Source organism: Camelus ferus, chromosome 2 (genome assembly GCF_009834535.1).
Source record: "Camelus ferus isolate YT-003-E chromosome 2, BCGSAC_Cfer_1.0, whole genome shotgun sequence".
Lineage (NCBI taxonomy): Eukaryota > Metazoa > Chordata > Mammalia > Artiodactyla > Camelidae > Camelus > Camelus ferus.
Genome location: NC_045697.1, coordinates 14,928,381 through 14,954,729, shown reverse-complemented (window position 1 = coordinate 14,954,729; position 26,349 = coordinate 14,928,381). Strand labels below are relative to the sequence as shown.

The 26,349-nt window shown below is 37.9% G+C and overlaps 1 protein-coding gene across 2 annotated transcripts in view; it reads left to right on the top strand.

The window, feature by feature from the left end:
* The window catches only part of KCNIP4 (potassium voltage-gated channel interacting protein 4), an 813,618-nt gene that overhangs the window by 165,289 nt on the left and 621,980 nt on the right, over positions 1-26,349 (top strand). Inside the window, exon 1 of one of the 2 annotated variants that reach the window (XM_032494786.1) lies at positions 12,582-12,758. The exons of the other annotated variant lie outside the window; for it this stretch is intronic. The gene's annotated coding sequence lies outside the window, so the exon portion shown is untranslated. Of the gene's footprint in view, positions 1-12,581; positions 12,759-26,349 lie in introns of those variants that run through there. 2 annotated transcript variants of the gene reach the window in all.

Here is a 26,349-nt window from a genome sequence, read left to right as displayed (position 1 = left end):
AGCTTTCAGACGAAGGATGATGTTAAGTGACGTCATTACAGACTGAGGGAGCGATGGCACTATTATTAATAAGGTTGCTTTACTGACTACTTGGGTAATGAGCTCAGTTCAAAATGTAGTCACTTTAAGAGAGGCAGCCCTGTGTAGCGAAACAAATGTGAGCTTCCAGTTCCAACTGTACCAAGGGTACAGACTTTCTTCCTCATTCCCTTGCAATTTTTCTTCTTCCCATCCTTCTTTTTTTTTTTCTTTCCTCCTTGCACTAAAATTGATTGAGAATCTACTACCCCGTTTCAGATAGTATAATGAATGTTATTAATACAGAATCAAATTAGGTATTCTCTCAAAATTTCAATGGGGATGCTCTTTAGTGATAAAGAAAGGTATATGCAATGAAAATTAGAATATAAAGAAGGTTTGAGAGAGTTAAGCACAAGAAGTCATGAGACTATAAAAAAGCAGCTTTCAAAGCCAGGTTTTGAATTATTTGCAGCAAAATTCTGACACGTTATTTTCTGGGAGTCAGAAATCCCATATTCCCATGACTGTGGCGGCTACTGTCTGCAGATACTCTGAGCTCCCACTGTTCTCCTTATAGTGAGAGCGCTCTTCTGCCATCTTTGTTGGAAGGCAATTGGAACGGATAGAGAGTAAGTCAAGTTATGATCAAACAGAGCCTTCCTCTACAGCTTAGTCAATCCCATTTCAAAGGAGTTGAAAGAGCTTTAGACAGAAAGGTGGAGATCTTTTCAATCTTCTTTAGAAATACGCTTTTTTATATGCGTACATTTTATCATCTATATAATGCAATGTTGATATTCATCTAGTTTTAAGCATCTCTAGGAAACAACACCCAAGAATGGGGACATCCACCAACGTTTAAAAATAGAATGTAAATAAATAAAATATTACCTCAAGGAACATACAAAATGGCCTTAACATATTGAACCTCAACTCTTCCTTTAGGTCATAAAAGTGGTAGCTATACCCTAAAAATGACTGTTACTTATTGTTTCTTTAATATACTGTTTCCTAGAAATACCCACATCGAATTTAAGGCTTAACAAACCTGGGAAGCAAGCGTTTAGTGTCCATATTAGTTGGGGAGATTGAAGGAAGAGTGTGAATTAATATTTGTTAAGTGGATATTATGTGCAGCCATGTGCCAGACAGTTTATATCCACTCGTTTACTTAAACACTCAAAAAAAAAGAAGGTTGATAATTAGCTCCATTTCAGAGATGAGGAAACTGAGGTTCAGGGAGTGTAAGCAAATTGCTTCAGGTCTCATGACTAGTAAATGGCAGGACCTGGATAAAACCAGACCCATGTTGTTCCATTCGACCATCAGAACCAAAAGGAAGCATTTAAAAATCTACATCCAAATGAGAATGTGTGTTATCTAAATCTACCTAAGTTTATTTTTTTAAGAGTAATATGGTGTCAGTAATAAGAGGAGGATAAGTATGAAGGCTTTGCTTTAAATCACATGAAAATGTATTTGCTTATCTTTGAAATGCACAATTTTTTATTAAGTACATTTTAAATTAAGCCTTCTTCTTGGAAGTGAAAGAAAACTGTTAGCTAATTTAAAAGTCAGGAATGCAAGGAGTTCTTTTGAAGTACAGGTTTTCAGAGCCAAAATTCATAAACATCAGTTCAACGGGAAAATCAAGTCAAGTCATTTAAATGCTGAGTCTTTTCATAATGTGAGCCAGACTGTTGCCATTTTTAAATACAAGTGAAATTTACAGTCCAGTGGAAATAGAAACAAACAAACAAAGAAAAAAAAGAAAAAAGCAGAAGGAGGGGAGAGTCTAACTTAGCAGCTTGATTTGGGCTTAAAGACAAAATCCAGCCTCCTTGGATAAAAAGGTAGGAATGTGCTACGCGGTTGTTAGGGCGAGGATGTGAGGTTGAGCTGGATGAGGATGAGGCTGGTGGATGGTCCCTGGACAGAACCTCACTTTCCTCATCTGTTCTTGGGATAGTAATAGTGCCAGGATGTAACACTACTGTGAGCATTCAGCAAAGTTATATATATGTAAAACTCTCAATCCACTGAATGCCCTTAGCACATAGAACCTACCTGGTAAAGGTTCATCTTTATTATCATCCCTACAGACAATAATGGTATTGAGTAGACATGGTGCAAGTTATGGTACTATCATACCAAGTCTCCAGGAGCAGGTTTATATCATAATAGGTGTGTGACCTTCGAGAGTAACTTAATCATTTAAGGTTCAGTTTCCATATCTGTAAAAGGGGAAATATTAATCATATCTAAGCACAAGCTGCTTTGGTCGTCATATGAAAGAATGTTTGTGAAAGGCCTTCTTGAAAGACTACTAAAATGCTGGTAATCATCATCATCTCTGTCTATTTCTTCTAGTTTTCATAGAAGTCTCATCTTAAATCCATTCATGAGTCAGATTAATGGTAATAATAATCTCAACAATATCACAGTAATATAAAATATACTTACTCGCTGACTATCTTTTCTAGCTCTCTTCCAGGAATACTGAGCTAAGAGGGGGAAAACTCTGATCAGATGATAACTCGGGCTCTGAGGGAAGGACATCCAGATTTATATTGACTGGAGAGAAGGAAGATGAGGGTTAGCTTCCCTGCTGTGTATATTAGGAACCTATTTAGCTGCAAGTAATAGCATTCAACTAACAGTGACTTAAGTTAACGAGCTAATATTTTCTTATATAACAGGTTTAGAGGGAGATAGTTTCTGACTCCTGAATCAGCTCACAGCAGTGAGACTGAGAATTTCTCTAGTCCTCTGCCCACAGTTCTCATGCCCATGATTGTTGCCTCGTGGTGGCAGACAGCTGCAGCAGCCCGTTATCCATGTTCAAGGATGGAAGAAGGGGAAATAAATGGTACCAGCCCATACCTGTCCCTTAGGAAGAGAGAGAAAGCTTTCCCAGAATCTCCCGGCAAACTTTCTATTATATCTCAAAGGCCAGAGTGTGTCAGATGGCTACTGCTGGCTGCAATCAACACTGGGAAAATGTATACTTAATTAGGTACAAGACTACTCCTAGTAACAGGGAATATGGAACAATGACTGGATGCAGCTAGCAGTACCTGTCACAGTGCCATTCTCAGAGCTGGCAGAGGAGGGACCATTCCCAATTAGAGGTGTAGGAACTCTGCAGCATAGTAAGCATGATGGTGTTTCCAATAACCTTATGTTATTTGTGAGTGTGTTTTTGGGATGAGATAGAAAGGACATAATAGAATAGATAGAGTTTGAAAGAATTTTGAATTAGTTAGAGGAATGGAGAGAGAAATTTGCTTTAAGTAAAAGTTACCTTGTAAACTATTTCTGTTGTAATAGGAAAAAATAATACATCTAATTTTCAAGTGCCTAGTGAAAATATCACATTATTCCTAATTCAAGTTTTTTTGCTAGAAAAATAGACGCTATCTACTCTGCTCTCCTGGGCAGCTGTTATAACGTTCAGATACTGTGTTAAGTGTTCAAATTGTAAGTGAAAAAGAAATTTGGCTAAGAAACTATAGTTCTGAACAAGTGATTTAAACATCCTTAACTTTTAGGAAGAAAAGGAGATACAGTTAGATGTAATCTATCAGGTGAAATGAAACACATTATAGAAAGTAGTTCCTCAGAAATTTTAAAACTTGATAGCCTTGTACATAAACTGGGCCTGATAAACTTCAAAATATCTGTTCGAAGAGAACTGGGATTTACCTGATTTTTAGTATCGCTGGTTTCTTATAAGAGGAGGCTTTTTATCCCATTAGCTCATCATAACTATCTTTGTAGAATTTGAAATCCTCATAACAATGGAACATTGTGCTGTAAGATTAAACTGCATCGTTTTAAGAACTTTTAGTTTATTCAAGAACAGTATTTGGCTCCAGCGCCACCCAGTGACAAATCTAAAAATTGCATGCTATTGAGTCGACCTCTTAGACTTAACATTTTTCTAATACACAGGCCATTGACCATGTGCTTAAAACATGGCTAGTTCTAATTGAGATTTGCTGTAAGTGTAAATACACATTGGATGACATTAATGCATGTTAAAATGTTCATATTTAGACATATTTGGTTAAAGAAAATATATCGTTCATTTGTATATTTTTTATTATTTTTCATGTGATTATTAGAAAATTTTAGATTTACTCATAGTTTGCATTATATTTCTGTGACACAGTGCTCACTTAGAGACTTAATTGGGTAGTTTTGCCCAGAGAGGTCATTTGGCAAAAGTATAGAGGTAAACCATCTAAATTTATTCAAAAGAACGTGTTGGATCATGAATAGAAGAGATGGTGATAAATATATCCAGGTTTCCTTCATATGTACAATTCTGGTCATGGGAAATGAATTATATTATTACGCTTAATTACTCTTAAGGTGCCTGTATTGAGAATTCACTGGGTTTGGACATTGTTTTAAGGACCCTGCATGCATTTACTCACGGAATCTGCACAAAAATTCTGTAATGCAATTACTGTTATTTTCCTGGCTTTACACACAACCGAGTGAAGCCCTGAGAGCTGAATGCCTTGGCCAAGGTCACATGGCGTGAGATCTGAAGACAGTCTGGCTCTGGAGTCTACATTTCCTGTCCTCCTCCTGAAGACAAAATGTGGATGAAAAAATAAAAACCACATTGGCCACAGGGAAACTGCTTTAAGCACATGTTCACCCCAATGATAGAAAGTAGTCCCAGATTGTTGCCAACTTTCTAGATATTGCCTGTTCTTATTAATAACATTCACATATGTTTATTAGCAATAGAGTCATTTTTAAATGCTATATTTCAGGTAATCCAGAGGTCATTTAGCATCCCCTGCAATCGGGAGATGCCATGAGGATCCTAAGATGAATAAGACCAACGATTTGCCTCTCAGGTGCTCAGAGTTGGGGCAAATTGGATCCATGAACACATAATATAGATAAAGCACACAGAAGGAAAGCCTCCAAAGGAGATAGAATTTAAGCAGAATTTGTAGGAAAGCTAGGATTTGTCAGGCAGAAAAGAGAGGGAATCCAGAGGTCCCATGCAGAGGGGACAGCTTGGGCAAAGTTTCATAATCATGAAACAGCATGACCTGCAGAAAGCTAGAAACAGATCAGTAGTGCATGAGTTTACAGTTGTGGGGAGAGGTCAGGGTGTCAGTCTCACGGGCCAGTCACGAAGATCTTTTTCATCCCCAGGCTCAACTCAGAAATGTGCCAGCTTGCCAACCTGAGTATGAGAAAATGATTTTGTAGGGGAGTTGATAAGTTCTAAGTTTGATTTGATCTAATTTTTTTTCACTTTAATATTGCAATTTTATGTGATAAGATGAGTGCCCTGGGTGAAAAAAATCTATGAAACTAAAGTCACAGAAGTAGTTTAAGAACATGTCTTTCTAAACTTGGAAAGCTCTCCAGGCCCTGTGAAGATCAAATGAACTCATACATATGACATTGCTTTGAAAACAGCCCAGTGCCATGTAGATGTGAGTTTTATGATTATTGTCACCTGGGAGTTGAATCAATCAGGCCATTTAAAGATCTAGGGTACCATTATTTTAAAGACAAACCTTTTGGATACCCTTTTGATTAGTTCTTTAGTGAATATTTTTTAAAAAATCTTATGGGCTGCATCACTACAAGGCTGATAGATTTTCTTTGAGGATTTTTGAGGTCATGACAAACTGGTACATTGATTTTGACTAAAATGCAAAGTCAATTGGTAAAACGGTCAAAATGCATATATGTGTGTGCAGACCGAGACTAATTAAAAAATAATTTCAGTTTGGTCTTGTTCATGTTATTTTTTAAAGATCTTAGTAAGTATCAGGACTATGACATGACAGTATCCAATGTGAGCCTCCACAGTCATTTTAATTTCACCTTGAGGAACTAGGGAGACTCAGTATATACTTTCCTCAAACTGAGTGAGGGATAGATTGCCTCCCTAAATAGAGAAAGGCCCCTCATGTAGACCAGCAACATAGAGACAGGTCTCCAGTTCTGTCTGTCGTCCCAACGGCACTGGCCCAGTGCTGAGTACAAACACGTGCAAAATATGATGGTGGGTGAATTGAATCACCCCAGTGATGTTTAAAACGCAGATCTTTGAATCCTTAGAACCAGATAATGAGAATCTGTGGGGTTGGGGCATGGGACTTAGTATTTTAAACAAACGTCCTAGATGATTTTAACGTGTTCTAAATTTTGAGAGGCTTAGGACCTGAAGATTGTTATTCTAAGTGAAATAAGCCAGAAAGAGAAAGAAGAAAACCATATGATATCACTTATATGGGGAATCTAAAAAAAAGACAAACAAACTTATTTACAGAACAGAAACAGACTCACAGACATTGAAAACAAACTTAATGGTTACCATGGGGGGAAAGGTGTAGGAAGGGATAAATTGGGAGTTCAAGATTTGCAGGTACTAATATATTTGAAATAGATAAACAAGTTCATACTGTACAGCACAGGGAACTATATTCAATATCTTACAGTAACTTATGGTAAGAAAGAATATGAAAATGAATGTATATATGTTCATGTGTGACTGAAGCATTATGCTGTACACCAGAAATTGACACAGCATAGTAAACTGACTCTCTCTCTCTCTATGTGTGTGTGTGTGTGTGTGTGTGTGTGTGTGTGTGTGTATATATATATATATATATATATATGTATATATATATATATGTATAATGAAATATAGAAGCAGTATACTTTTTAAAATGTTGTCATAAACCCAAGGTAAGTCAGGAGGCTGGAATTTTATCATATTAAATAAGTCCCAGTTTTCCAGACCACATCAATTTCATGCCTGCATAATGAGACAACTGGTATATGTGACTGTAAAATCACTCTCAATAATAAAGAACAGGTGTTTATCCAGTAGAACTGGTAAATATAAGTTCCACAAACTGTGGATATACATTTCCTGTGAAAAATTAGGATGTGTTAGCAGCTCTGTGATTTTACATGGAGTCCTGATGTTCCTCTCAGGGTCAGCTAAGGGTTACAGTGAGCCCTTTGTTAAGTGCAAAATGTGGTCAGGTTTGTGCCTTCTAGTCTAAATTATGCCAACTTGCAAGGCTTTTTAATAAGAAAAATGAATTTTCTCATTAAAGATAAAGGTCTCATTTCTGATTTCATAATTTATTCCTGAAAGAGACAGTATTGGAGAAAAGAAACAGTGAAATAAAGAGAGAAACTTTTGGCAGAAGGAAAGAGTATCTTGGACTCAGGGAACGTTGAAGAGGAAATCATGTATAAATCAGAAGATCTGAGGTTTTTTTTTTTTTAAGTTGTAAAATTTGAAAAAAAATTTCTTCTCACTCAAAAACTGAGATCCTGGTATTTATATGTTTTGGGGGGAAAAAACTGGCAATGGCAAAGAACTGCCTGATAATTTCTCATTTGTGATAATTGTTCAGCTTCAATTCATTTAGGGAAGATCTAACCTATTTTATGTCTGGCGATTAATTCTTTCATAAAAAGAGAACTGCCCCCTCACTCCAATTTTCTCATTCTAGAGCAGGCTGTTAATTAGGGGGAAAATGCTAATTTCCATTTTCCTATTACCATTTTGAACATGTATCAGACCTTGAAATAGGGATGAATGTGCCCTGTTTTCAGCTTCATTTTGACAGGAAAGGGATCTGGGCTACTACAGTGTTATCATTTTCATAAAGAAAATGTCTCTTTTATGCTGCCTTCCTAATTTTGAACCTCAGTTTGGGAATCCAGGGAGAACTGGGTAGATACCATACTTAAGAGTTATAATCTTCAGCAAGTGATCTGCCTAAGACTATTTGTGTGTGTGTGTGTGTGTGTTATACAGAATGCTCTCATTTATCTGTGTATCTATCTAGAGAGACAAAGTGACAGAGAGAGACAAAGACAGTTATTTTTAAAATTCAGCAAGGGAAAATCTGAACCTAATATAAAGAAAGGAGGAAGCTGCAAATACTGCAGCAGTGCTGATAGCAGTATTTAAGCTTATTTAATCTAGATGTTCACGGAAAATAGGTCTACATGGTAGGTAATTGTGTGTAGGCTGCCTCTCCCAGAGCAGCACATTTTTGCATTTCCAAAACATGAAATATGAAGATCAGAGCACTTAGTTGCAGCAGAGTTGAAGACCATTGCCATCTAGGACTAGGGGGACTGCTGAAGACCTCTGAGAGGTGCAAAACCTTTCAGTTCATTTCGCCAGACTGTTTTTCATTCCTTTTTTTAATTCCCAAACGGGAAATTGAGGAATGTTTAACATGTAAGGCTCACGGGAGAAATTGAGACGTCTGAATCATGAATGAGAACTTTGTGGATGTGATGGTGACTGTCTTCTTTCAAATAAAACCAAGGAGACGAATTAAAGGTAAGGACATAGTACTATGTTCTTTTTCAACTGTGATTTCTGTAACTTTTTTTTTACATGTGTAAAGTCGTGAGAAGTTACTTGTTTAAAGATTCTTTAAATTGTGATTTGCTCAAGTTAGGGCAAGGGGCATGCATGTGGTGTGTGTGCTAGGGTGACAGGGATCTAATAATAAATTCTGTAGTCAGTATCCACGGATACTAATTTAAGGCAGTAAGGCAGTTGTCAAACTAAATATTTTTTCACACTTAAATATTGTCACTGACTCAGGCATAATTTCATGATTAACTATAAAGCCTTAACATCTTGGGAAGGCAAGAGAACATGAAGTTGTGTGGCAAGAATGTAAAGAATGCAAAATACCTTGACTTATAAGAAATTCAGAAGTTCGAGATTAGAGGTCTCACCTAAATGTTATGCTACTATCCTCGTACTTGTGCTTTAAAGACTTTTCTTTACTTGGAACTATATTAACAAAGATTTGAACATGGAGTGTCTTCAAAGTGAAAAAGATGAAGCTAAGAAAAATGAGAATCACCTTACACATTGAGATGGGACAAAAGGTGTGACTAGTGTCATCGTCATTTGGGAGTCATGATATAATTTTCAACTCTGCATAGTCAATGGTTTTAACCTGAGTTCCATAAATTTAATCAGTTTTAATTTGACAAGGTCTCCAATAAAATTTTAAGCCTGAATAATGAGCTCAGATGAGACTTACAGGCATTTTCCATGGGATTCATTAGAGTAATTTTATGGTTGAGTTTGAACAAAAATAAACACAAATACATTCATTTCCTCAGTTCCTTTTTCATACATTAAAACAGGATTTAATACTGGGATAAACTTATACATTTCTAATAAGTCAATGCCCTTAAACTTCCATGCACTTTTCAGTAAAAAAAAGAGTAATGATTTAATTCTATATTTATTCCATATCCTATGTCTAATTTAAGCCCTCTGGGGCAAAGATAATTTTTAATGTTTTTTGATTGGTTTGTTTTGGTTTTTGTTGACTGCATATTGAATGTTGAGTTTATTGCCTTTTTTATTTTAAAAATGCACATCACTGCAAATCTGTGAGGCTACAGGGGTTTGATAAAAGGCAACTCACATGTCAGTTGACAGCCCTTTTGCCCACTGAGCTGACATCCTCCTGACTGAATTCTGGCTGCTTCTCGAAAATGTGCAGGTCAGGTCAGATCAACAACAGGTCAATCTCTTGATGACCCATGGAGTTCCAGATGCTGCTCTGCCTTTGAGCTAAGTCAGGGGTATTGATCGTCATTGCTCCTCCAGTTAGGTGGTCCCTTTTGCTGGTAGAGTTGAGTGTCTTATTTAAGCCACAGAACTCTCAAAGCGCACCGAGGACTGTGAGACTGTGTGCAGGCTGCCCTGCAGAGGGCGATCTACAGTGGAGCCCCTTCTCTCTGCGAGGGATGAGGGATGTCTCTCTCTTTTTATTTTTATTTATTTTTTAATAAATAAGTAAGCCTCCAGGAAGTAGTTTAAGTTGAAGTTGCTAAACATCAAATAAACCGATGAGTGGTAACTTCAGAAAATAGCACCAGGTCACTTGGCTCCTGACTCAGTTCTATCACCTGGGCACACCTCAAATTAAGGTGACAAGTCAAATTGTGCCCTGGTAGTTTCCATGATGGTCTCTGAGACACACGCATGTCCAAGATGAACACAAAGACATGAGCCCTTTAGAAATAGTGGGACTATAGAGATTGATGCTTAAGCGCCTCTTAGTCGGTTTTATTTGCTGTCGTTGGAGTTGTGGCAGCCCTTTTATTTTACTCCCTACATGCTGGGGTTTATAAAGGAATCCAGTATTATCGACTTTGTATATGAATTTGAATTTCTGAGTATGTCAAATACATTTTACCAAGTCATAAATTACTGTCTGTGTTCCTGGATACTTCATTTTCCAAAATTATAAGGATAAAACCTGCTTTGTGAATATTCATTTTGTGTGTGTGTGTGTGTGTGTGTGTGTGTGTGTGTGTATGTGTGTGTGTGAGAAAGAGAGAGAGACTGGAAGTCAAGAACCAGCCTAATATATTGTATAGTACTTGGAAGATAAATCAGCTTTTTAAAGTAACGGTTACATCCATCAACTCTGAAATCAAAGTGTCTATGCATAAATTATAATGTTCTATTTCAAAGTGACTGTTTAATCATCAGTTTTAATATGTTTTTTTAAAGTGAAATACTTTCATCACACTGTACATCTGCTGGTAGAATCCCTCTGTGTCCTCAAAGACACGAGATTCCTTATGCTATAGCCAAATTACTCCGCATTTTACATAAACTTACATGTCATGTATTTGTCAAATAGGTATACTCCTGAGAGATTTCTATGAAGGAAAAAAAGGAAACTACTTTATTCAACTTTTTTGCCAATAATTTCTTAGATCTTTTAAGTACATCCTTTATGCTATCATATAGTTCCATTAGTTTTGAGTTGTTATCAATGCTTATGTTGTATTTTTCACAACTTCTTAAATTAAAATAGAGTTGATTCACAATATTCTACTTGTTTTAGGTGTACAATATAGTGATTCAATATTTTTATAGATTATACTCCAAAGTTATCATAAAATATTGGCTTTGTTCCCTGCACTGTACAATATATCCTTGACTTTAAATGATATATGTGGAAGATATTTTAATAAAGAACATTATAATATCGTGTAGCCTTGTAAGTAAGCCAGTTCATCATGGGAACAGTGATTGTATCGCTCAAGCAGCAAAGAAAATCAGTTGCCCTTTTCCTGGTTGTGAGTTTTCCAGCTGGGTTAGGTTTCTCATTTCCTTGTGAATCAGAGTCACTGTTCACTCTTCCATAATGTAATGTACTTTGTGCTTCGTTATGAGACAGAGGTGTGTGATCCACTTTACTAGCACACCCACCACTCATCTCTAGCACCTCTCATCAGCACAGTTCTTTTTCCTTGATTGATGTCAACAGTCTGTGTCCTCAAGTTGTTGTAACAAGAGACTAAGTGTGGAAAAAAAAAAAAAAACAACTGTCCAATGAGAGGTATTTACATTTACCTCTTGTCCAACTGCCTGTCTCTTTACTATTCCCACCCCCACCAACCAGTTAAATTGGTTAAATGTATCAGTGTATCTCTCTGCTGATCATGATCTTGCTTAGTTATCCAACAATCCATTCATCCATTGATTTATTTGATGATTTATTTAATTAATGCAATTATTCATCTGGTTCAATAGAAATGTTAAATTATAAGAAAAACATAAATTAAAATAATAAAGCAAAACCTGAAAAAGGGACAAGAAAAATATTCAAAAGTGAAGTAACACTAACAGAAAAAGAGTGATAAGTAGCACAGAGTAAGGTCTTGAGCTGTTCTTAGGGCTGATGTCCATATTTGTCTCTGAAGTATCTTCTGGCCAAAGACAATTGCATAGTTGTTAGTATCCCAAAGGAAAAAGTAGTAGTTCTTTGGGGGCAACCAAAATTTCTCACAACAGTTAATTCAAGGAATTAAAAAAATTTTTTACCTGCATATAGACAGCCTGTACCTTCAGTTGCAGATTTGAAAATTCTGTTTCCATCAACGAATGATATTCAGGTGAATTTATTCCTGCAGTATCTCACTCTGCTAGTAAAGTTTTAAATTTGTAAAAATCTGTAGTCCCTACCCCCTCTTTTAAAGTCAAGATTTGAAGTGAGGGCTTTCTGAAAGATTGTGGCAATTCAAGAATCATTTGCTTAGATACTACTACTTAACCAACATTATAGTAGACACTGGGGACGTAAAGACAGAGCTTGCGACGTCCAAAGAATTTTTATATACTATGCAGAATTTTCCACCAGAGTGCTGTGATCAGATGGATTAGCTATAGATGTGTCATCCACTCTTTTGAGTCAGGCCCCAATAAGGGTCCTTCTGCTCGTGTCGCTTGTGCCAATAAAACGAGACTGAGTTCGGTTTAGAAGTAAAGGGAAACTTTGTTCTTGGATCACAGAATGGAGAGATGCCAGCTTGGGCTCCAGAGCACAGGCTCTCCTCTCCCCTTAGTCCCGGGGCGGGGCTGCTTGACAGGGATCTGTCTCCGGGGAGGGGGCGGGGCTTCTCCCGGGCTGGCGCAGGCGCAGCTCAGCGCTCCAGGTCACGGTGCCCCGCGCAGTCTCTGTGCACACTGCCCGCCGCCGCCATCTTGGATTGCGGCGTCTGGCACCCCGGGCGCTTTTGTCCCCGGCCCCGCGGAGCCGAGGTGTCCGTGAGGCCCCAGTGCACCAGGAACTCTGATCTGAAAGGCCAGGGGCAAGGCTTCCTCCCTCCGTACCCTACGAGCAAGTGACACGAGACTGAGCACAACGGAAAAGGGGGAAAAAAAGGTTAGACTTTATTCTACTACCCAGATTACATTTTTAATTCCTGTGAATTGTTAATGGACTTTGCTGTTGACAGATGGACGACAAGCTTTTGTTGTTGCAATTATTTATTTTAGAATAACTTGTGTCGTAACTTACCAATTCAGGATAGTTGTATAAAGTTTCCTTTGAAATGTATGTAAGCGAAATTGTGAGTTGATTTAGAGAAAGGTATCCAATACAGAAAAGGTTTAAGAGGCAGCGGCGTTGGTTTTGGAGGTGGTGTAACTAATGGCATCGTTTGGGGCATATTCTTGTAGAAGGCTGTGAAAGACTTATAACAGTGGAAAGGATTTACTGTAACAATGGAGGTGTGGACTTGATGTGGCTTTAATGAAAAGGTGAGAGTGAAAACTGGGTGGAGTGAGGGAAGTTCCCAGAAAGACACCCTAAGCCAGGGCTTGACAGGTGTGGGAGTTCATCCTTTGGACAGGGGGATGCATTTGAGCTGAAAGGTAGTGGTACTAAAGCCTGAGGTGTGAAGCTGCATGATTAACAATCTGTAAGTAATTTGATAAGGACAGAAAACAAGAGTCACATGGAAATGTCAGAGGGATAATTACTGAGACAGCTCTTACTGAAGGCTGCCTATGAGCCTAGCACTATTCTGCAGACTTTCTGTTTACAGATCCTTTCATCTTACAGCAGTCATTCGAGGTGTGCATTTTCAGGCAATTTCATTGCCCTGCTCCAGGGGGTGCTGTTTGCATCATACTTCATGTGAGTGGCGCTCCATATAATTTTACATATGTTTTATAGATGAGAAAACTTCAGCACAAGGCAGTTAAATAACTTGTCCAATATCACAGAGTTGTGCATATGAAGGCTAGATTTTTAACTCGACTAGTTTACTTTAGCTAAAGGAGAGATGACCCCTTCTACATGCCCATGAGATGGAGACTGGACATTATCCTCCAGACACTGGGATCTGAAATATTATGATAGGGGTTGCAATGATCAGATTGGTACTTAGAAATCTATTGCTGGCTGCAGCATGTTGAGAAGATTGAATGAGGTTGAGCCTGGAAGCAGGGAGGCCAGTCATGTTGGATCAGTCAAGAGCTGATAAAGGTCAAACCAAGATCAAGATGGCGATACTGGTTTGGAGTGTGTCAGGTGTCTGTCCCCTTGCTAGAGTTGGGCTAGACACTTTTTTACTCTCAGGGCTTAAGAAGCCAAACTTTCTGAATCTATGTCCCCAGGCTGAGCTGTCCCACTGGACCCTGCAACAAAGGAAGAAAGTAGTTGACACACTCTTGTCACACGTCCCTGATTTGGTCCCATGATTTTTCTTTGTTGATTCTCAGCAACGTTGGTCAGCCTATCTCCAGTAACGAGACACCTCTTCCTTCCCTGTTTCTCTGATAAGCTGTGGTCTCACTCCCAATCTCCTGAGCTCCTTCTACAGAGGTAAACTTTCATTTGAAGTGGGATCCAAAGTTAATGGATGGTGTGATAGCATAAAAAACAAACAAAGCAACTTTTCTTGCTTGTTCATTTTTATTTTGGCTTGTAGTATCTTTTTGTATTAGCTTGTAACATATGAAAACATTAATTTATCTTAGAAGTATCTCTCAAAGAGTGGCCCTAGGACACCTGCATCAAAATCAGCCCCTGGGTTTAAACCATGCAGATTACTGGGCCCCACCCACAGACCTCTGGAATGAGAATCTGAGGATGTGAGCTAGAATTTGCTATTTAACTGGCGCCCCCAGTTATTTCTGATGTCGACAGTCAACAGACTCCACTTTGAGAAAGACTACTCTAGGACCTAGCAGTACTGAAACAATATTTTGACTGAATTAACTCCCTTTCTTTTAACTCTAATTTTGTGTAGCTCGTGCTATCTCTTGTGGAAGATATAGGAAATAAATTAGGTCAATTTGTTTAAGTGGCCTCAGTACTAATCATCAGAACTGGTGGAGAATGAGGTCTCTCTACAGGGGAAAATGCAAAGGGTGTGTTGAGTTCTGGATTGTTTAGGGATCCAGACTGTACCACCACCAGCAACAAAAAAACTCAGTGTTTAAAAATGTTGCCACTCTTATAAATTAGATGATGGATTTCTTGAATATGTGTAAGCACATTTGACTGTCCTTTATGATTGGATTACCACATTCTTTTGATTCTTGTTTTGTGGTTGGCTTTATTCCTTTGATAACTGTGTAAGTTTAAAAAGCAAAAGCTCTAATCTGTTCTTAGAAAAACAATGATCAGTACATGTAAACTAAAAAAAGTGCAGAATATTGTGTATATATATGTATTTACATGCAATATAATGTATATGTGCAAACTATAAAAAGTCTACCTAATAAAACTGAAAAAGGAAAAAAATTACAATTAAAAAAGCAAAGAAGAGAAAACATTTCCAAGTAAAATAAAAATAGTTCCTCATCTACCTTTAACCTCCCCCACTCACTGGTCTTAGCAACCAACTGTAAACATTGAAAATCACCCATCAAAATGCATGTTCAATTTGAAATCAGACAGCCTTACTAGTTGCCTATATGTGGAAGTCTGTCTGCCTTTGTAATGAAATTAATTCCTTATGAGAAAAAAAAAATGTTACCACTCAAAATACTCACCACAAAATCCTAAACCTCCTCATCATTCAACTTCATCTGGAGTCTTAACCTAGTATTCTGGGGTTGTTTCCATATTCTTATTTAATCTAATCTCCTACTTTCCCCCAGCCTCACAGAGTCTTCCACAGCAACCACTGGACTGCAGTCTGTCCTTGGCAAAGTCCCTTAAGTCCACGCTTCTTAATGTTCCTTTGAGCTTCTCCCCCAGTCTTGTCAGATAGTGTTGTCCTTCACCCCTCTCCACTGATACCACAGAACCAGTAGAGGGAGTTAAGTGTCTTCTTTCACTTTGATTGCTGCTTTAGAATTCTGTCCCTTTCTCCTTCCAGAAAAACTCCAGTTGCAGTGAAACACTTATAAGTTGAGCCCCTCTTCTCCAAGTATGGGATCCTGACCTTGTTGGAGAGGGCACTGTGGTGATTCTAGGGAAAACCATAATGAGGAGGTGTCTAATATTAGAGGCACTCTACTATAAAACTGCCTGAGAGAGGCGCTTGAGGGAGCTGCTGGCTGCTGTGCCCAAAAGGAGATGGTTCTGGAGAAATCATGTGCACTGTGGAATTCTGCCGAGTACGCACACCACAACCAAGAAGGAAAACCCCTTCTTGTAATGCCTACTCAGTGCCCTCTGCTAACTGAGCTTAACATCCAGCCAGCTGGCAAAGAAATACTGTTTACAGGGATTAGCTTCATTTTCAAATATCACTAAAGAAGGATAGATAAAGAGTTGAAAGTCAATAAATCAGTAACCAGCATACACACACATACACACACACACACATTGCGGTTTTAAAAGCATATTGAAGATTTACAGCTTGCTCTAGTATCTTTTGCTAATGTCTCTCCTTGGCTACTTTTTAATTTTTTTTTTTAACTCAACTTTTCTTCCAGAATACATTACTGTGTCAGGCTCAAAATTATATTCCTCTGGGAAATTTTAATTTTGAATTGTGTCGCACCTATAAGTTAATTTGGAAAAATTTGTTAACTTTGCCATATTCACTTTCCAAACAAGTACATAACATGCTGTTTTTTAAAATTAAAAAAAATGTTTTATGTCTTACTAAACTTTTATTGAAATTTATTTCCTATAGAAGACTTTCGGATTTCTAGTTAGGCCTAGTCCTAAATGTTATTTTAAATGTTAATTAATTAACATTATTATTGACTAATTTTAAATGTTATGATTGATATTGGTGGTAATGCAGTTTTGCATTAGATGTTCCCCGCATTGTATTTTCTATCTTGTTGTCATTGGTATTTAGAAGATTATTCATTTTTAAAGTCAGTCCCTTATGACTTCTAATAGATTTCCAGTTAATTCTCCTCAATTTTTAAGGCCAAAACTCAAATTAATTAAAAATAATTGCATCTCCTATTTGTCATCCCATGAATATTTAACACTGAGGTAGTTGAATTGGCATCACCCAGCTATGGGGCAGAGTCTCATCCCAGCTCGGTCACTTACAAGATGTTTGATGATCTGGACCAATTTATTGAGTTGCTATTTCATCATCTGTGACACTGGGGAGTAGTTCTCTCTACCTCATATAATCGTTATAAGGATTAAAGGAGATAACGATTGTAAAATCCTTCATACAAAGCATATGATAAATGTCCTCTTTAAATATTTAATAGAGAGTAGAATGAACCTTTTTCTGTTATCTTTATATCTGGGCTCTAGCTGTAGTGCCAGGCACCAGCTTGCTGAGAGGCTGCCTCCGTGGTCATTTGAACTCCCATATACCCTATTAAAAAAAAAAAGCCAAAAGTCTTTGGTAGATGGAATTTGTTACTGTGGTAGTGAGTCTTAGATCTACTCAGACAGGCCCTTGTCTTTTCTCCTACCCTTTATAAATGGAAAAGGTGTGCTCCATTCAAGTGAAAGAAGGAATTTTCAGGAGATCATTTCAGAGATAACTGTGTGGTGTGCTGGATGGGTGGACAGGGCACTTATTGCCCAGCCAGAAACTTGCTGAGTAGCAGAAACTTAAGGGCCGACCTAGTATGCTCGAATGGAGTGCAAGGATACAGTTCTTAGGAGACCTTAAACATTTCCTCAGTAGTTAGTGGTGTGCACACACCTGAGCATAGGCTGGCCCTTCTTTCTTCCTGGAAAATTCTGAAGGTAGATGATTTCTGGAGCTCCTGGAGGTGGGAGAACAGGATAGACAGGGGATGTCGTAGCTGAAGCTTCCACCAGGATGTAGTGATTTCCCATTGGCCTAGTGGATGTTTTAGGAGATAATCACAACCCATCTAGTGGGACCTTAACTAAGAGGGCTATCTACTAGACAAAGGGGCCCCGCGTTTAGAGTCTGTGGGGTAGACTGGAGTGAATAGGAGGCTCAGGAGCTGTGACTTCAGGTCAGCCAGTGAGTGGTCCCCCTGTGTCAGAGAAGAGTGCACCACAGATGGCCTAGCAGGGACTCCATTTATGTCCCAGTAGGAAGCCAGTATTTGGAATCCAAAGGTAAAATCCAAAGCCAAAGGAGAACTCTAACCAGCGCCATGTAACTAAAACACCTGTTGCCTATTCATTCTCCTCTCAACTCCTCTCACTCAGACTTTGGAGGGCTCTGAAGCAGCAGACTGAGTGGCAGCATGAAGAGCTGAAAGGCAGAGAGGAGTAAAGGGAGCTGTTTACTCCACTATAGCTCCTCGAGGCTGGGCTGTAGCCTGGGTGGGGGCTGCAGGGGAGAGGTTTGCACTGGAGGATAAAGTGTTAATTAGACTGGATTGAATAGGTTCATACAGGAAGTTGAGTCTTAGATTTCAAAGTGGGAGTCTTCCTTAAAACATAAATGACGTAGAGCATGGGGTGATTCCCCAGATGTTATGCAGAGATGGGGAAGAGATAGCCTGAAGGCAGTGGTTGAAGACAGATCAATTTATTTCCTGATGTACCTCCTGAAGTTAAGACCGTTCAAGTAACCAGTCCACGTGTATCTGCTTAATGCCCTGAGCTCACAAAATGGGCTCTTGGCAGAAGAACCAGTGACATATAATCAATAATGTTTTTTTATGTCTGTTCATGGAAATCCTAGAGAAATGAATTAATAAAATGACTTATATCAATGGATATATTTACAGATCTTCCTCGACTTATGGAGTTGCCTCCTGGTAAATCCATTGTAAGTTGAAAATATTCTAAATTGGAAATGCATTTAATGCACCTGACCTACCAAAGATCATAGTTCAGTCTAGCCTGCATTAAGCATACTCAGAATACTTACATTAGCCTACAGTTGGGCAGAATCACCTGACACAAAGACTGTTCTACAATCAGGTATTGAATGTCTTATTTAATTTATTGGATACTGTACTGAAAGTGAAAAGCAGATTGGTTGTCTGGGTGCGGCGTGGTTGTAAGCATGTTGGTTGTTTACTCTCCTGATTGTGTGGCTGATTGGAAACTCTGTCTCGCTACCGCTGCCTATCAAAAGGGAGTGTTGCTAGCCCCACCAAAAAAATCAACATTCAGAACTCAAAGTATGATTCCTACTGAATACTTAAATGCTTTTGCACCATCGTGAAGTTAAAAAAGTTTAGTAGAACTATCATAAGTTGGAGACTGTACTGATATTTCCATTTCAGTCTTTTTTTTTTATGATCATCCACTTAAGTTGGAAATTATAGCAATTACATTTCAACTGTAAAGCAAACTATCACACTCTTGTTCAAAATCACAATTAACTGTCCTTAGTTATAGCAGGTAATCTGTCCTTGGAGGTAAAATGGCCACTTCTAAGATTGTGTGCCAGAGAGTTAGAAAAAAGTAACTTTTATCCAGTGATTCTGTGATTCTGTGATTTTTCCCAAGGTATATGATCTTTATTCTTTTCATCTAATCAATATTTCCTTGCATCTAATATTCCTCCCTGAGTTTTTGATTTCAGAGTTGCTGGTGGTTTAACTCTGAATATGTTATTTAAAATAGCACCCAAACTTATAGCAAATGAATCTTAGCATATTAATCAAGGTAACACTAACACATTAGCTGAAGCAACATTGTTTTAACAAGCAAATCCCAAAACAAATGAAGGTGGCTTGTCAGAACAAAAGTTTATTTCTAGCCCTTTATAAAGTCACAGTAGGTATTTCTGATAAGCATAGAGCTCTGTATTGAATGCCATTTCAGGGACACAGTTTTCTTTCATCCTGTGGCTCTGTAGTCTTTAACACATGGCTTCCAAAATTGTTGCCAAAGGAGGAAAAGCATGGAGGATCATGCTGGGAAGTTTTTATGGTCCAGACCTGGCTTCCATTACTTCCACCAGAGCCCACTGGTCACCATTTATTCACAAGGCCCGACCTGACCCCAGGAGTGCCTGAGATGCATTGTCTTGTCTTGACACGTGCCAAGAGGAAGAACAGGAGACCTTGGTCAATAGCTAGGCTGCCTCTGCCACACTTGGCTTATTCTATCTCCATTCAAGCCATCCTTCCTGTAATCATGCTTTTTATTTTATAAGCCTCACTTTACTTTAAATTGGAGAGTAATGGGGAGATTTTTTTTCCCCCATTTTAAGGCCTTTGCACCTGCTGTTCTTTTTGCTTTGAGTACGCTTTCTGTGGAACTCTAGGTCTTAATTCAGTTGTTACCATTTCAGAGTGGGCTCTTCTTAAAATTCCAAATTGAGCAAACTTCCCACTCACTCAGACATACACTAACACACACCCTACTTTCCCTTCATCGTTAATGTATATATAAAGCACCCAGGACATGAGAAGCCATGATAAATGCCAGGTCTTTCTGTTTGCCTCGGCCTGTAAGCTGGCACTTGTTTCTGGCCAAAACTAAAACCACTATGTTTTAGGTGAAGTAAAAACAAAGAATGTTTCAAATATTAAATGATAATGTGCACATTATTGACTTCCGTCGTTTTTCTAAATGGCTCTTCAAATGAATTAATCTGTTAGGAATTCTGTTTCCTAAATGAGATTTATGAGTATTGGCTAATTCGTGTTTCTAATATTCCCAACTACGTTCATAGCTGTTTTGTTTTTATTTTTGTTTTTTCCTTCGGCCTTACTGTGTTTAGTATTTTAAAGTCTCTTAAGAGAGAAAAGTCTTTATGTGTATGAATTTTGGAGGTGGGGATGGAGTAAGGTTGGGAGACTGTCAGCACAGAGATATTTGTACTCTAGGAAATTAAATGAATATTGCATTAGCTGATTTCTCTCCTACCAAATTCAAGTCCTCAAAGAGATCTCAGCTGCTATTCAAACCTTTCTTTCTTCAAATAAGGAATATAGTCAAGTTAATACTACCCACTTTTCACAGATGAGCTGGCAAAAGCCCAGGGAGCTAAATGACTTTCCATGTCACCACCCCAAAACCCTAAGTTTATGAGAATGGATGTACTTCAAAAGTTCTCTCTTAAGTACATTACCTACCGACACAAAATAAAAAATAACTATCAGAGCAAAAAGACCATTTTACATGTATTCTGTACCCTCAAATATATCATATAAGGTCACACAAGCTAGAATAACTGTTTGAAAAATAAACTAGTCAGCCAAGAAATGGCAGGTCTCACAAAACTTATCAAAGTTCACTTTTTCTCCCAATCAAAGAACTTTGGGATGTCATATTTTTCTTCATCCAGTCTGGGAGGATGTGTCAAAATCTTGTTGTTTATACAGTTCAGCTCATCCGATGGAAAGTTTGGGAATAAAAGCTCCCAGTGATGAAAGCTGCCTATGTTCTGAGTGTAGAGAAAAGTAGTGACATCTTTTTAATTAGAGGACAAACTCAGAATATCTACCCTCCAGGCCTTTGCATCACCAAAGCAATTTCCAAAGTTGGAATTGTCTGCAGAAAAAGAATAATGCAATTAAATGTATTCTCAATGCATCAGGCAGAAATTAGAGCACAACTGAAATGCTTAATAGTATAATCCCCTAGCTACACCTCCCTGAGAAATGAAGATGTAAGATTCTAGTGAGCTACTCATTAAAGGGACTGCAGAATAATAGGATTAATGAAATGCACTAATATAATTTATTTTCATCATAAATTTTAGTCATTTCAGACGTTACTGAATTACCTACATTGCAATAATAAAGGTTTTTTTTTTTTAAGTCATTGGAAAAAAATCATCATGCCAGGGGCCCACCTTCTTAATCAGCTGGAAGGACATTGATTTAGTGCTGGAGGGAGTCTTTTTGAACTCATTGTTCATGAACCATCAGTGTCTGGGACTCTCATTTTCTCTTTGTTCTATTTATTCAGCGTGTACTGAGTTACTGCTTGTTGCCGAGCACAGTGCCAGGTGCTGCTGATCAAAGGGAACTAAGGCTTCGTCCTTGCCCTCACAGACTTCACTCTCTAGCTCACAAACATACAAACAAATAATGACAATATGTGATGAGAACTACAAGGGTATGAACATTCTGCTGTGAGATACAGATGAGAAACCTTATCCATGAGCCTCAGAAGGCTTCTTGGGAGACAGCTTTCTGTTGGGTCCTGAAGGACATTATTTAAGTTGAGCCAAGCAATGCTCTTCATATCTTTTCCTATAAACTTTAATTCATCCATACTTAGACTTTTCTTCACAGGACCCATGTAAAATCCCTGAAATAAAATAATGATGAGATCCTATGCCCAGATATCATCAGTTCTTCCTTTGCCATCGAAGTCTGGATTCTGAGATCCCAGCCCTCTAGCCCTGCTTCCTTACTTTCAATACATCTCCTAACCTCTGGCTGCTTAACTGATCATTAGGGTTTTACTTTTCTCTGTTCTCTGGAATCTGTCTTCTCCTCATATGAGTTCATTTGCCCACTGCCAACACACAGGCTCTTTGTGTACATCTTAATCTCTGCTTCCTATATGACTGTGATTTATTGGTTTTATTTACTATTAAAATTTACCTAGTTAAAAGTAATTCAGATACCTTCTTCCATATTTTTAGCATGTTTCCTGGATCTACAACTCCCTTAGTACAGAGCTTCTTTACCAGACTCAGATCCTTTATTTTTGCCTCATTTAACTTGTCTTGACATTTATCTCCCCTTTTTTCTTACACAATTTCTTCCAAGTTCAAGAAGAATCCAAAATTAGAAATGAAATGTAGATGGGCTGTTTTTCATAAGTGTATGGGTTAACAATAATAGGCTTTAACAATTGCATAAATAAGAGAGGCTAGAAAAATCCATGTGGCAAAGGATTACAGTCAGACATAACAGCATGAACTCATAATATAGGTATAGGTACAGGAAACTAAATATAGAAATATCTATAGATGTGGGTATATACATGCATTAATATTCAGATGTATATATATTCTGTCAGCTGAGTGGGCCTGGAAGCAACGACACCCCAGTAGCAATGAGCATACCTATTGCCCAGATTTTGATAATCAATAACCATTCTTCAGTAAAAGGAACCAGGGCTCCTTGGAGAAATGGTTGATGCTAGTACTGAACAGATATATACAAGATGAGCCTGGATTATCTTGTCTTGCCAAAAAGTAAGAAAATGCTAAATTAAAAAAAAAAACTATGTTGATGTCAAAGAGACACAAGCCCACTGAATTATCTCTCAATGTCCAAAGCTGGAATAATTTGAGCAACAAAATTATGTGGTGTTTTATTACAGTTCAACATTAAAAATAAATGTCCATGCTGAAGTAAATAAATGATTAGGAAATAAATTAATGGAGGAGAATAGACAAATCTCCATGCAGAAAAATCCCAGATAAATTTTGTAGATACTGTGCCCTCCCAGTGATGGACTGTAACTCCCCATTCCTTAAGTGTCGGCTGTACATAATGACTTCCTTCTAAAGGGAACAGTATAGGAAAGGAATAAAAGCATCATTTTACAGTGAAGAAACCTGACAAATGGTACCTCAGCCAGGTAATCAGAGCTAACATCGATCGTGAAGAAGTCATGTTGACAGTATCCATCTTAGATATGATGTGATGAAAATTGCAGTCCTCCTTCAGAGGGAAATACATAGCCCCAGTCTATCTGATGAGAAAAATATATGATGAATTTTAATAGAGAGTCATTGTATAAATACCTGACCAGGACTCCTCAAAACAGACAATGTATCGAAAATAGAGAAAGTCTGAAAAACTGTCACAGCCAAGAGGAACCTAAGTAGACATGACAAGTAAATGTGATTTGGTATCCTGGATGGGATCCTGGAACAGAAAAAGACTTTAGAGAAGAACTAAGGAAATTTGAATAAAATATGGACTTTAGTTAATAAATATATATAAATATTGTAACAAGTATGCCAAAGAAATATAAGATGTTAATAATAAGGTGAATTGAGTGTAATGTCTATGGGAACTCTCTGTACTACCTTCATAATTTTTACATAAATGTAAAACTGCTCTAAAAATTTAAAAGAAACTTTATTTAAAATTTTAAAAATGGTACAGTTGATGTAAAATGACATAATGGGAGGAAGGTAAAGTTTGGGGAGAATATTTAGAATGAGAGTTAGGCTGACACAAATGAGAAGTATTGTCCTAAGTGAAGTAGACTTTTAGAAAGGAAAGAAAAGGCTTTTACTATTTTCTATGAATAATTTTCCAGTCAATAAATTAGGAAGAGCTAGAATTGCACAAAATGCAAATCTAAGGAGAGCTTCCAGTTCCACTGGTGGTTCTTGAGATGAATCTTTCCATTTCCTTTGATCTGGGGGGATAGAGAGATAAAACATGAAAACCACCTAAAATATGTAAGTTATTTCTTATCTCCTGTGTTCAGAGCATCTTTCAATTTATAAATTCAGCTTTTATCTTGGAGGTTGCTTTTGAGTCATGGAATTATTAAGTCTGTGTCCTAATCCAAGCCCAAAGCATATTTCTAAGTCTCTGCACTGCCTGCAGCTCCCATCCACAGCAGTGAGAAAGCAACTGAATAAGTCACTGTGAGAAAGAGTAGGAGACACACATCGGGTCATTCCAGTGCTGTACTGCCCAAAAGATTCTTGTAATGATTAAAAAGCACCAGAGCTAGTAGAAAAGAAAGCAAATAAATGCAGCTTATTTCTGCTGCTCTGGTACCAGGAAGCTGTCCAGAGGTGGCCGGCTGTGTGAGGAACAGGCATGGATAAAATAGAGAAAGGTTGATTTTCCTGCTACTCTTCCTGTGAGTTTCCCTCCTATGCCACAGGAGGAAAAATAAATAATGTAAAAACCAAATTCCAGGCTTGGTGCAGCTATGGAAGGCAGTAGTGAGCTTTTTCTAAGGTGAACTTTTCACAAAACTAGTGACTGGGGACAGACCTAAATCAGACTCTCCAGTTTGCTCCTTCATCACTTGCTTGTTAAGTTACTGTTATGTGACTGCCATCGCTATTTGTCTTGGCTACTAGGGATTCATGAATAAGCAAGACAGTTCTTGCTTTCAAAGAGGTGAAAGATAATGAGAAATATGACAAATAAACAACTACAAATACTGAGATAAACACCATGGAGTTTTATACCCTGGACCAGGACAGTTGCAGGGAAGGAGCCCATGATTCTGCTGGGGCTGGAGGATGAGGTTTCACAGAAAAGGTGATGTAGCTTTGAAGAAGAAACTATGTCAGGAATAACAGCTTGAAGTCCAACAAGAGTAGGAAGGATATTCTTGGCTGAGGTGACAGAATATGCCACAGCATGAAGTTGAGGGATGATTTAAGGAACTGAGATTGGATCAGGGCAATTTCAAATTGCAGTTTCAAGTTGGGGAGTGTCTGACTATGTGGCTTATGTACTGTGTGGCGTACCTGAACGTGGGGAGTGGGGGGGGCTGGGGGAGGGAAAACTTGGAGAGATAGACTGAGGCCAGGTTACAAACAGCATTCTAGGCCACATTAAGAATTTTGGACTTTGGGCAAGGAGGAGTATTTGAATGGTTTAAATAGAGTAAGTGTTAGCACTTAATAATTCTAAAAAAACGCAGTGGTAATTATGTTACTAACACTTTTATTTGCACTGCCACAAAACTTAATATTGCAGTATTTGTCTATAATGTTTAATAGTAAATGCTGATAGGAGTGTTTTGCTAACTGTAAAGATTTTATAGCTGAAAACTGCCTCCTTGCTAATTAATGTGTGATAAGACGACTTCAAATGCTTTCAATTCTATGCCCTCAAGTAAATAATTGATAATATCACTGAACAGGAACAAAGAAGTGATACCTTGCAGATTGTTATCCAGTAGAATATCTCTGGATCTTGTTATTTATTCAACAAATATTTATTAAATACTCACCATGTACCAATCCCGGTGCCAGGAACCATTTATGCAAAGATACATAAGAATTCCTGAGCTCAAGCAGCTTGCAATCTGGTAGGGGAGCCAAATGTGCATATAAGTGAGCAGGATGTAAATTAACGTTGTGGTAAGAGTTGTGTGTGGAAGAACCATGGGAGGATGGAAAAGACAGAGGTCAGTTTTATCTTGTTGTAGGTGCCAGGATTGGGACAGGAAGGACCTTTTGGAGATAATGATCTTTGGATTGACTGTTGAATGCTAAGCACATGTTCATGAGATAGATGGGGGAGGGCAGTTCTGTAGGGACTGTAGCTTATTAGGTATGGAGGTAGAGAAGACCTTAATGAATATAGAAACTCTAGAAAACTGCCAAGTTCAGTTATGTGACTTGTATGCAGTACCACCCTAGAGGGTACAATTCACATCAGAGTCTGTGAAGATGCCATCCCCTCCATCCCTAAAAAAACACACACACCAGTGAAGTTGTGCAGTATGCAATGTATATGACTTTACATGGCAGTCCTACATGTCAACTCAGTGTTCGTGTGTTATATAATTAGTTATTTAATTAACTGTAAAATAGGACTCATGCTGTAGCTAGCTCATAAATTGGAATGAAAATTAAATAAGTCAGTGTACATTAGCATTATTATAAATGCTATATAAACATTAGCTATTATTATTAATCTTCATATACAACTTTAAAGATTTTATGTGGTAAATTCAACCTCATTTAAAA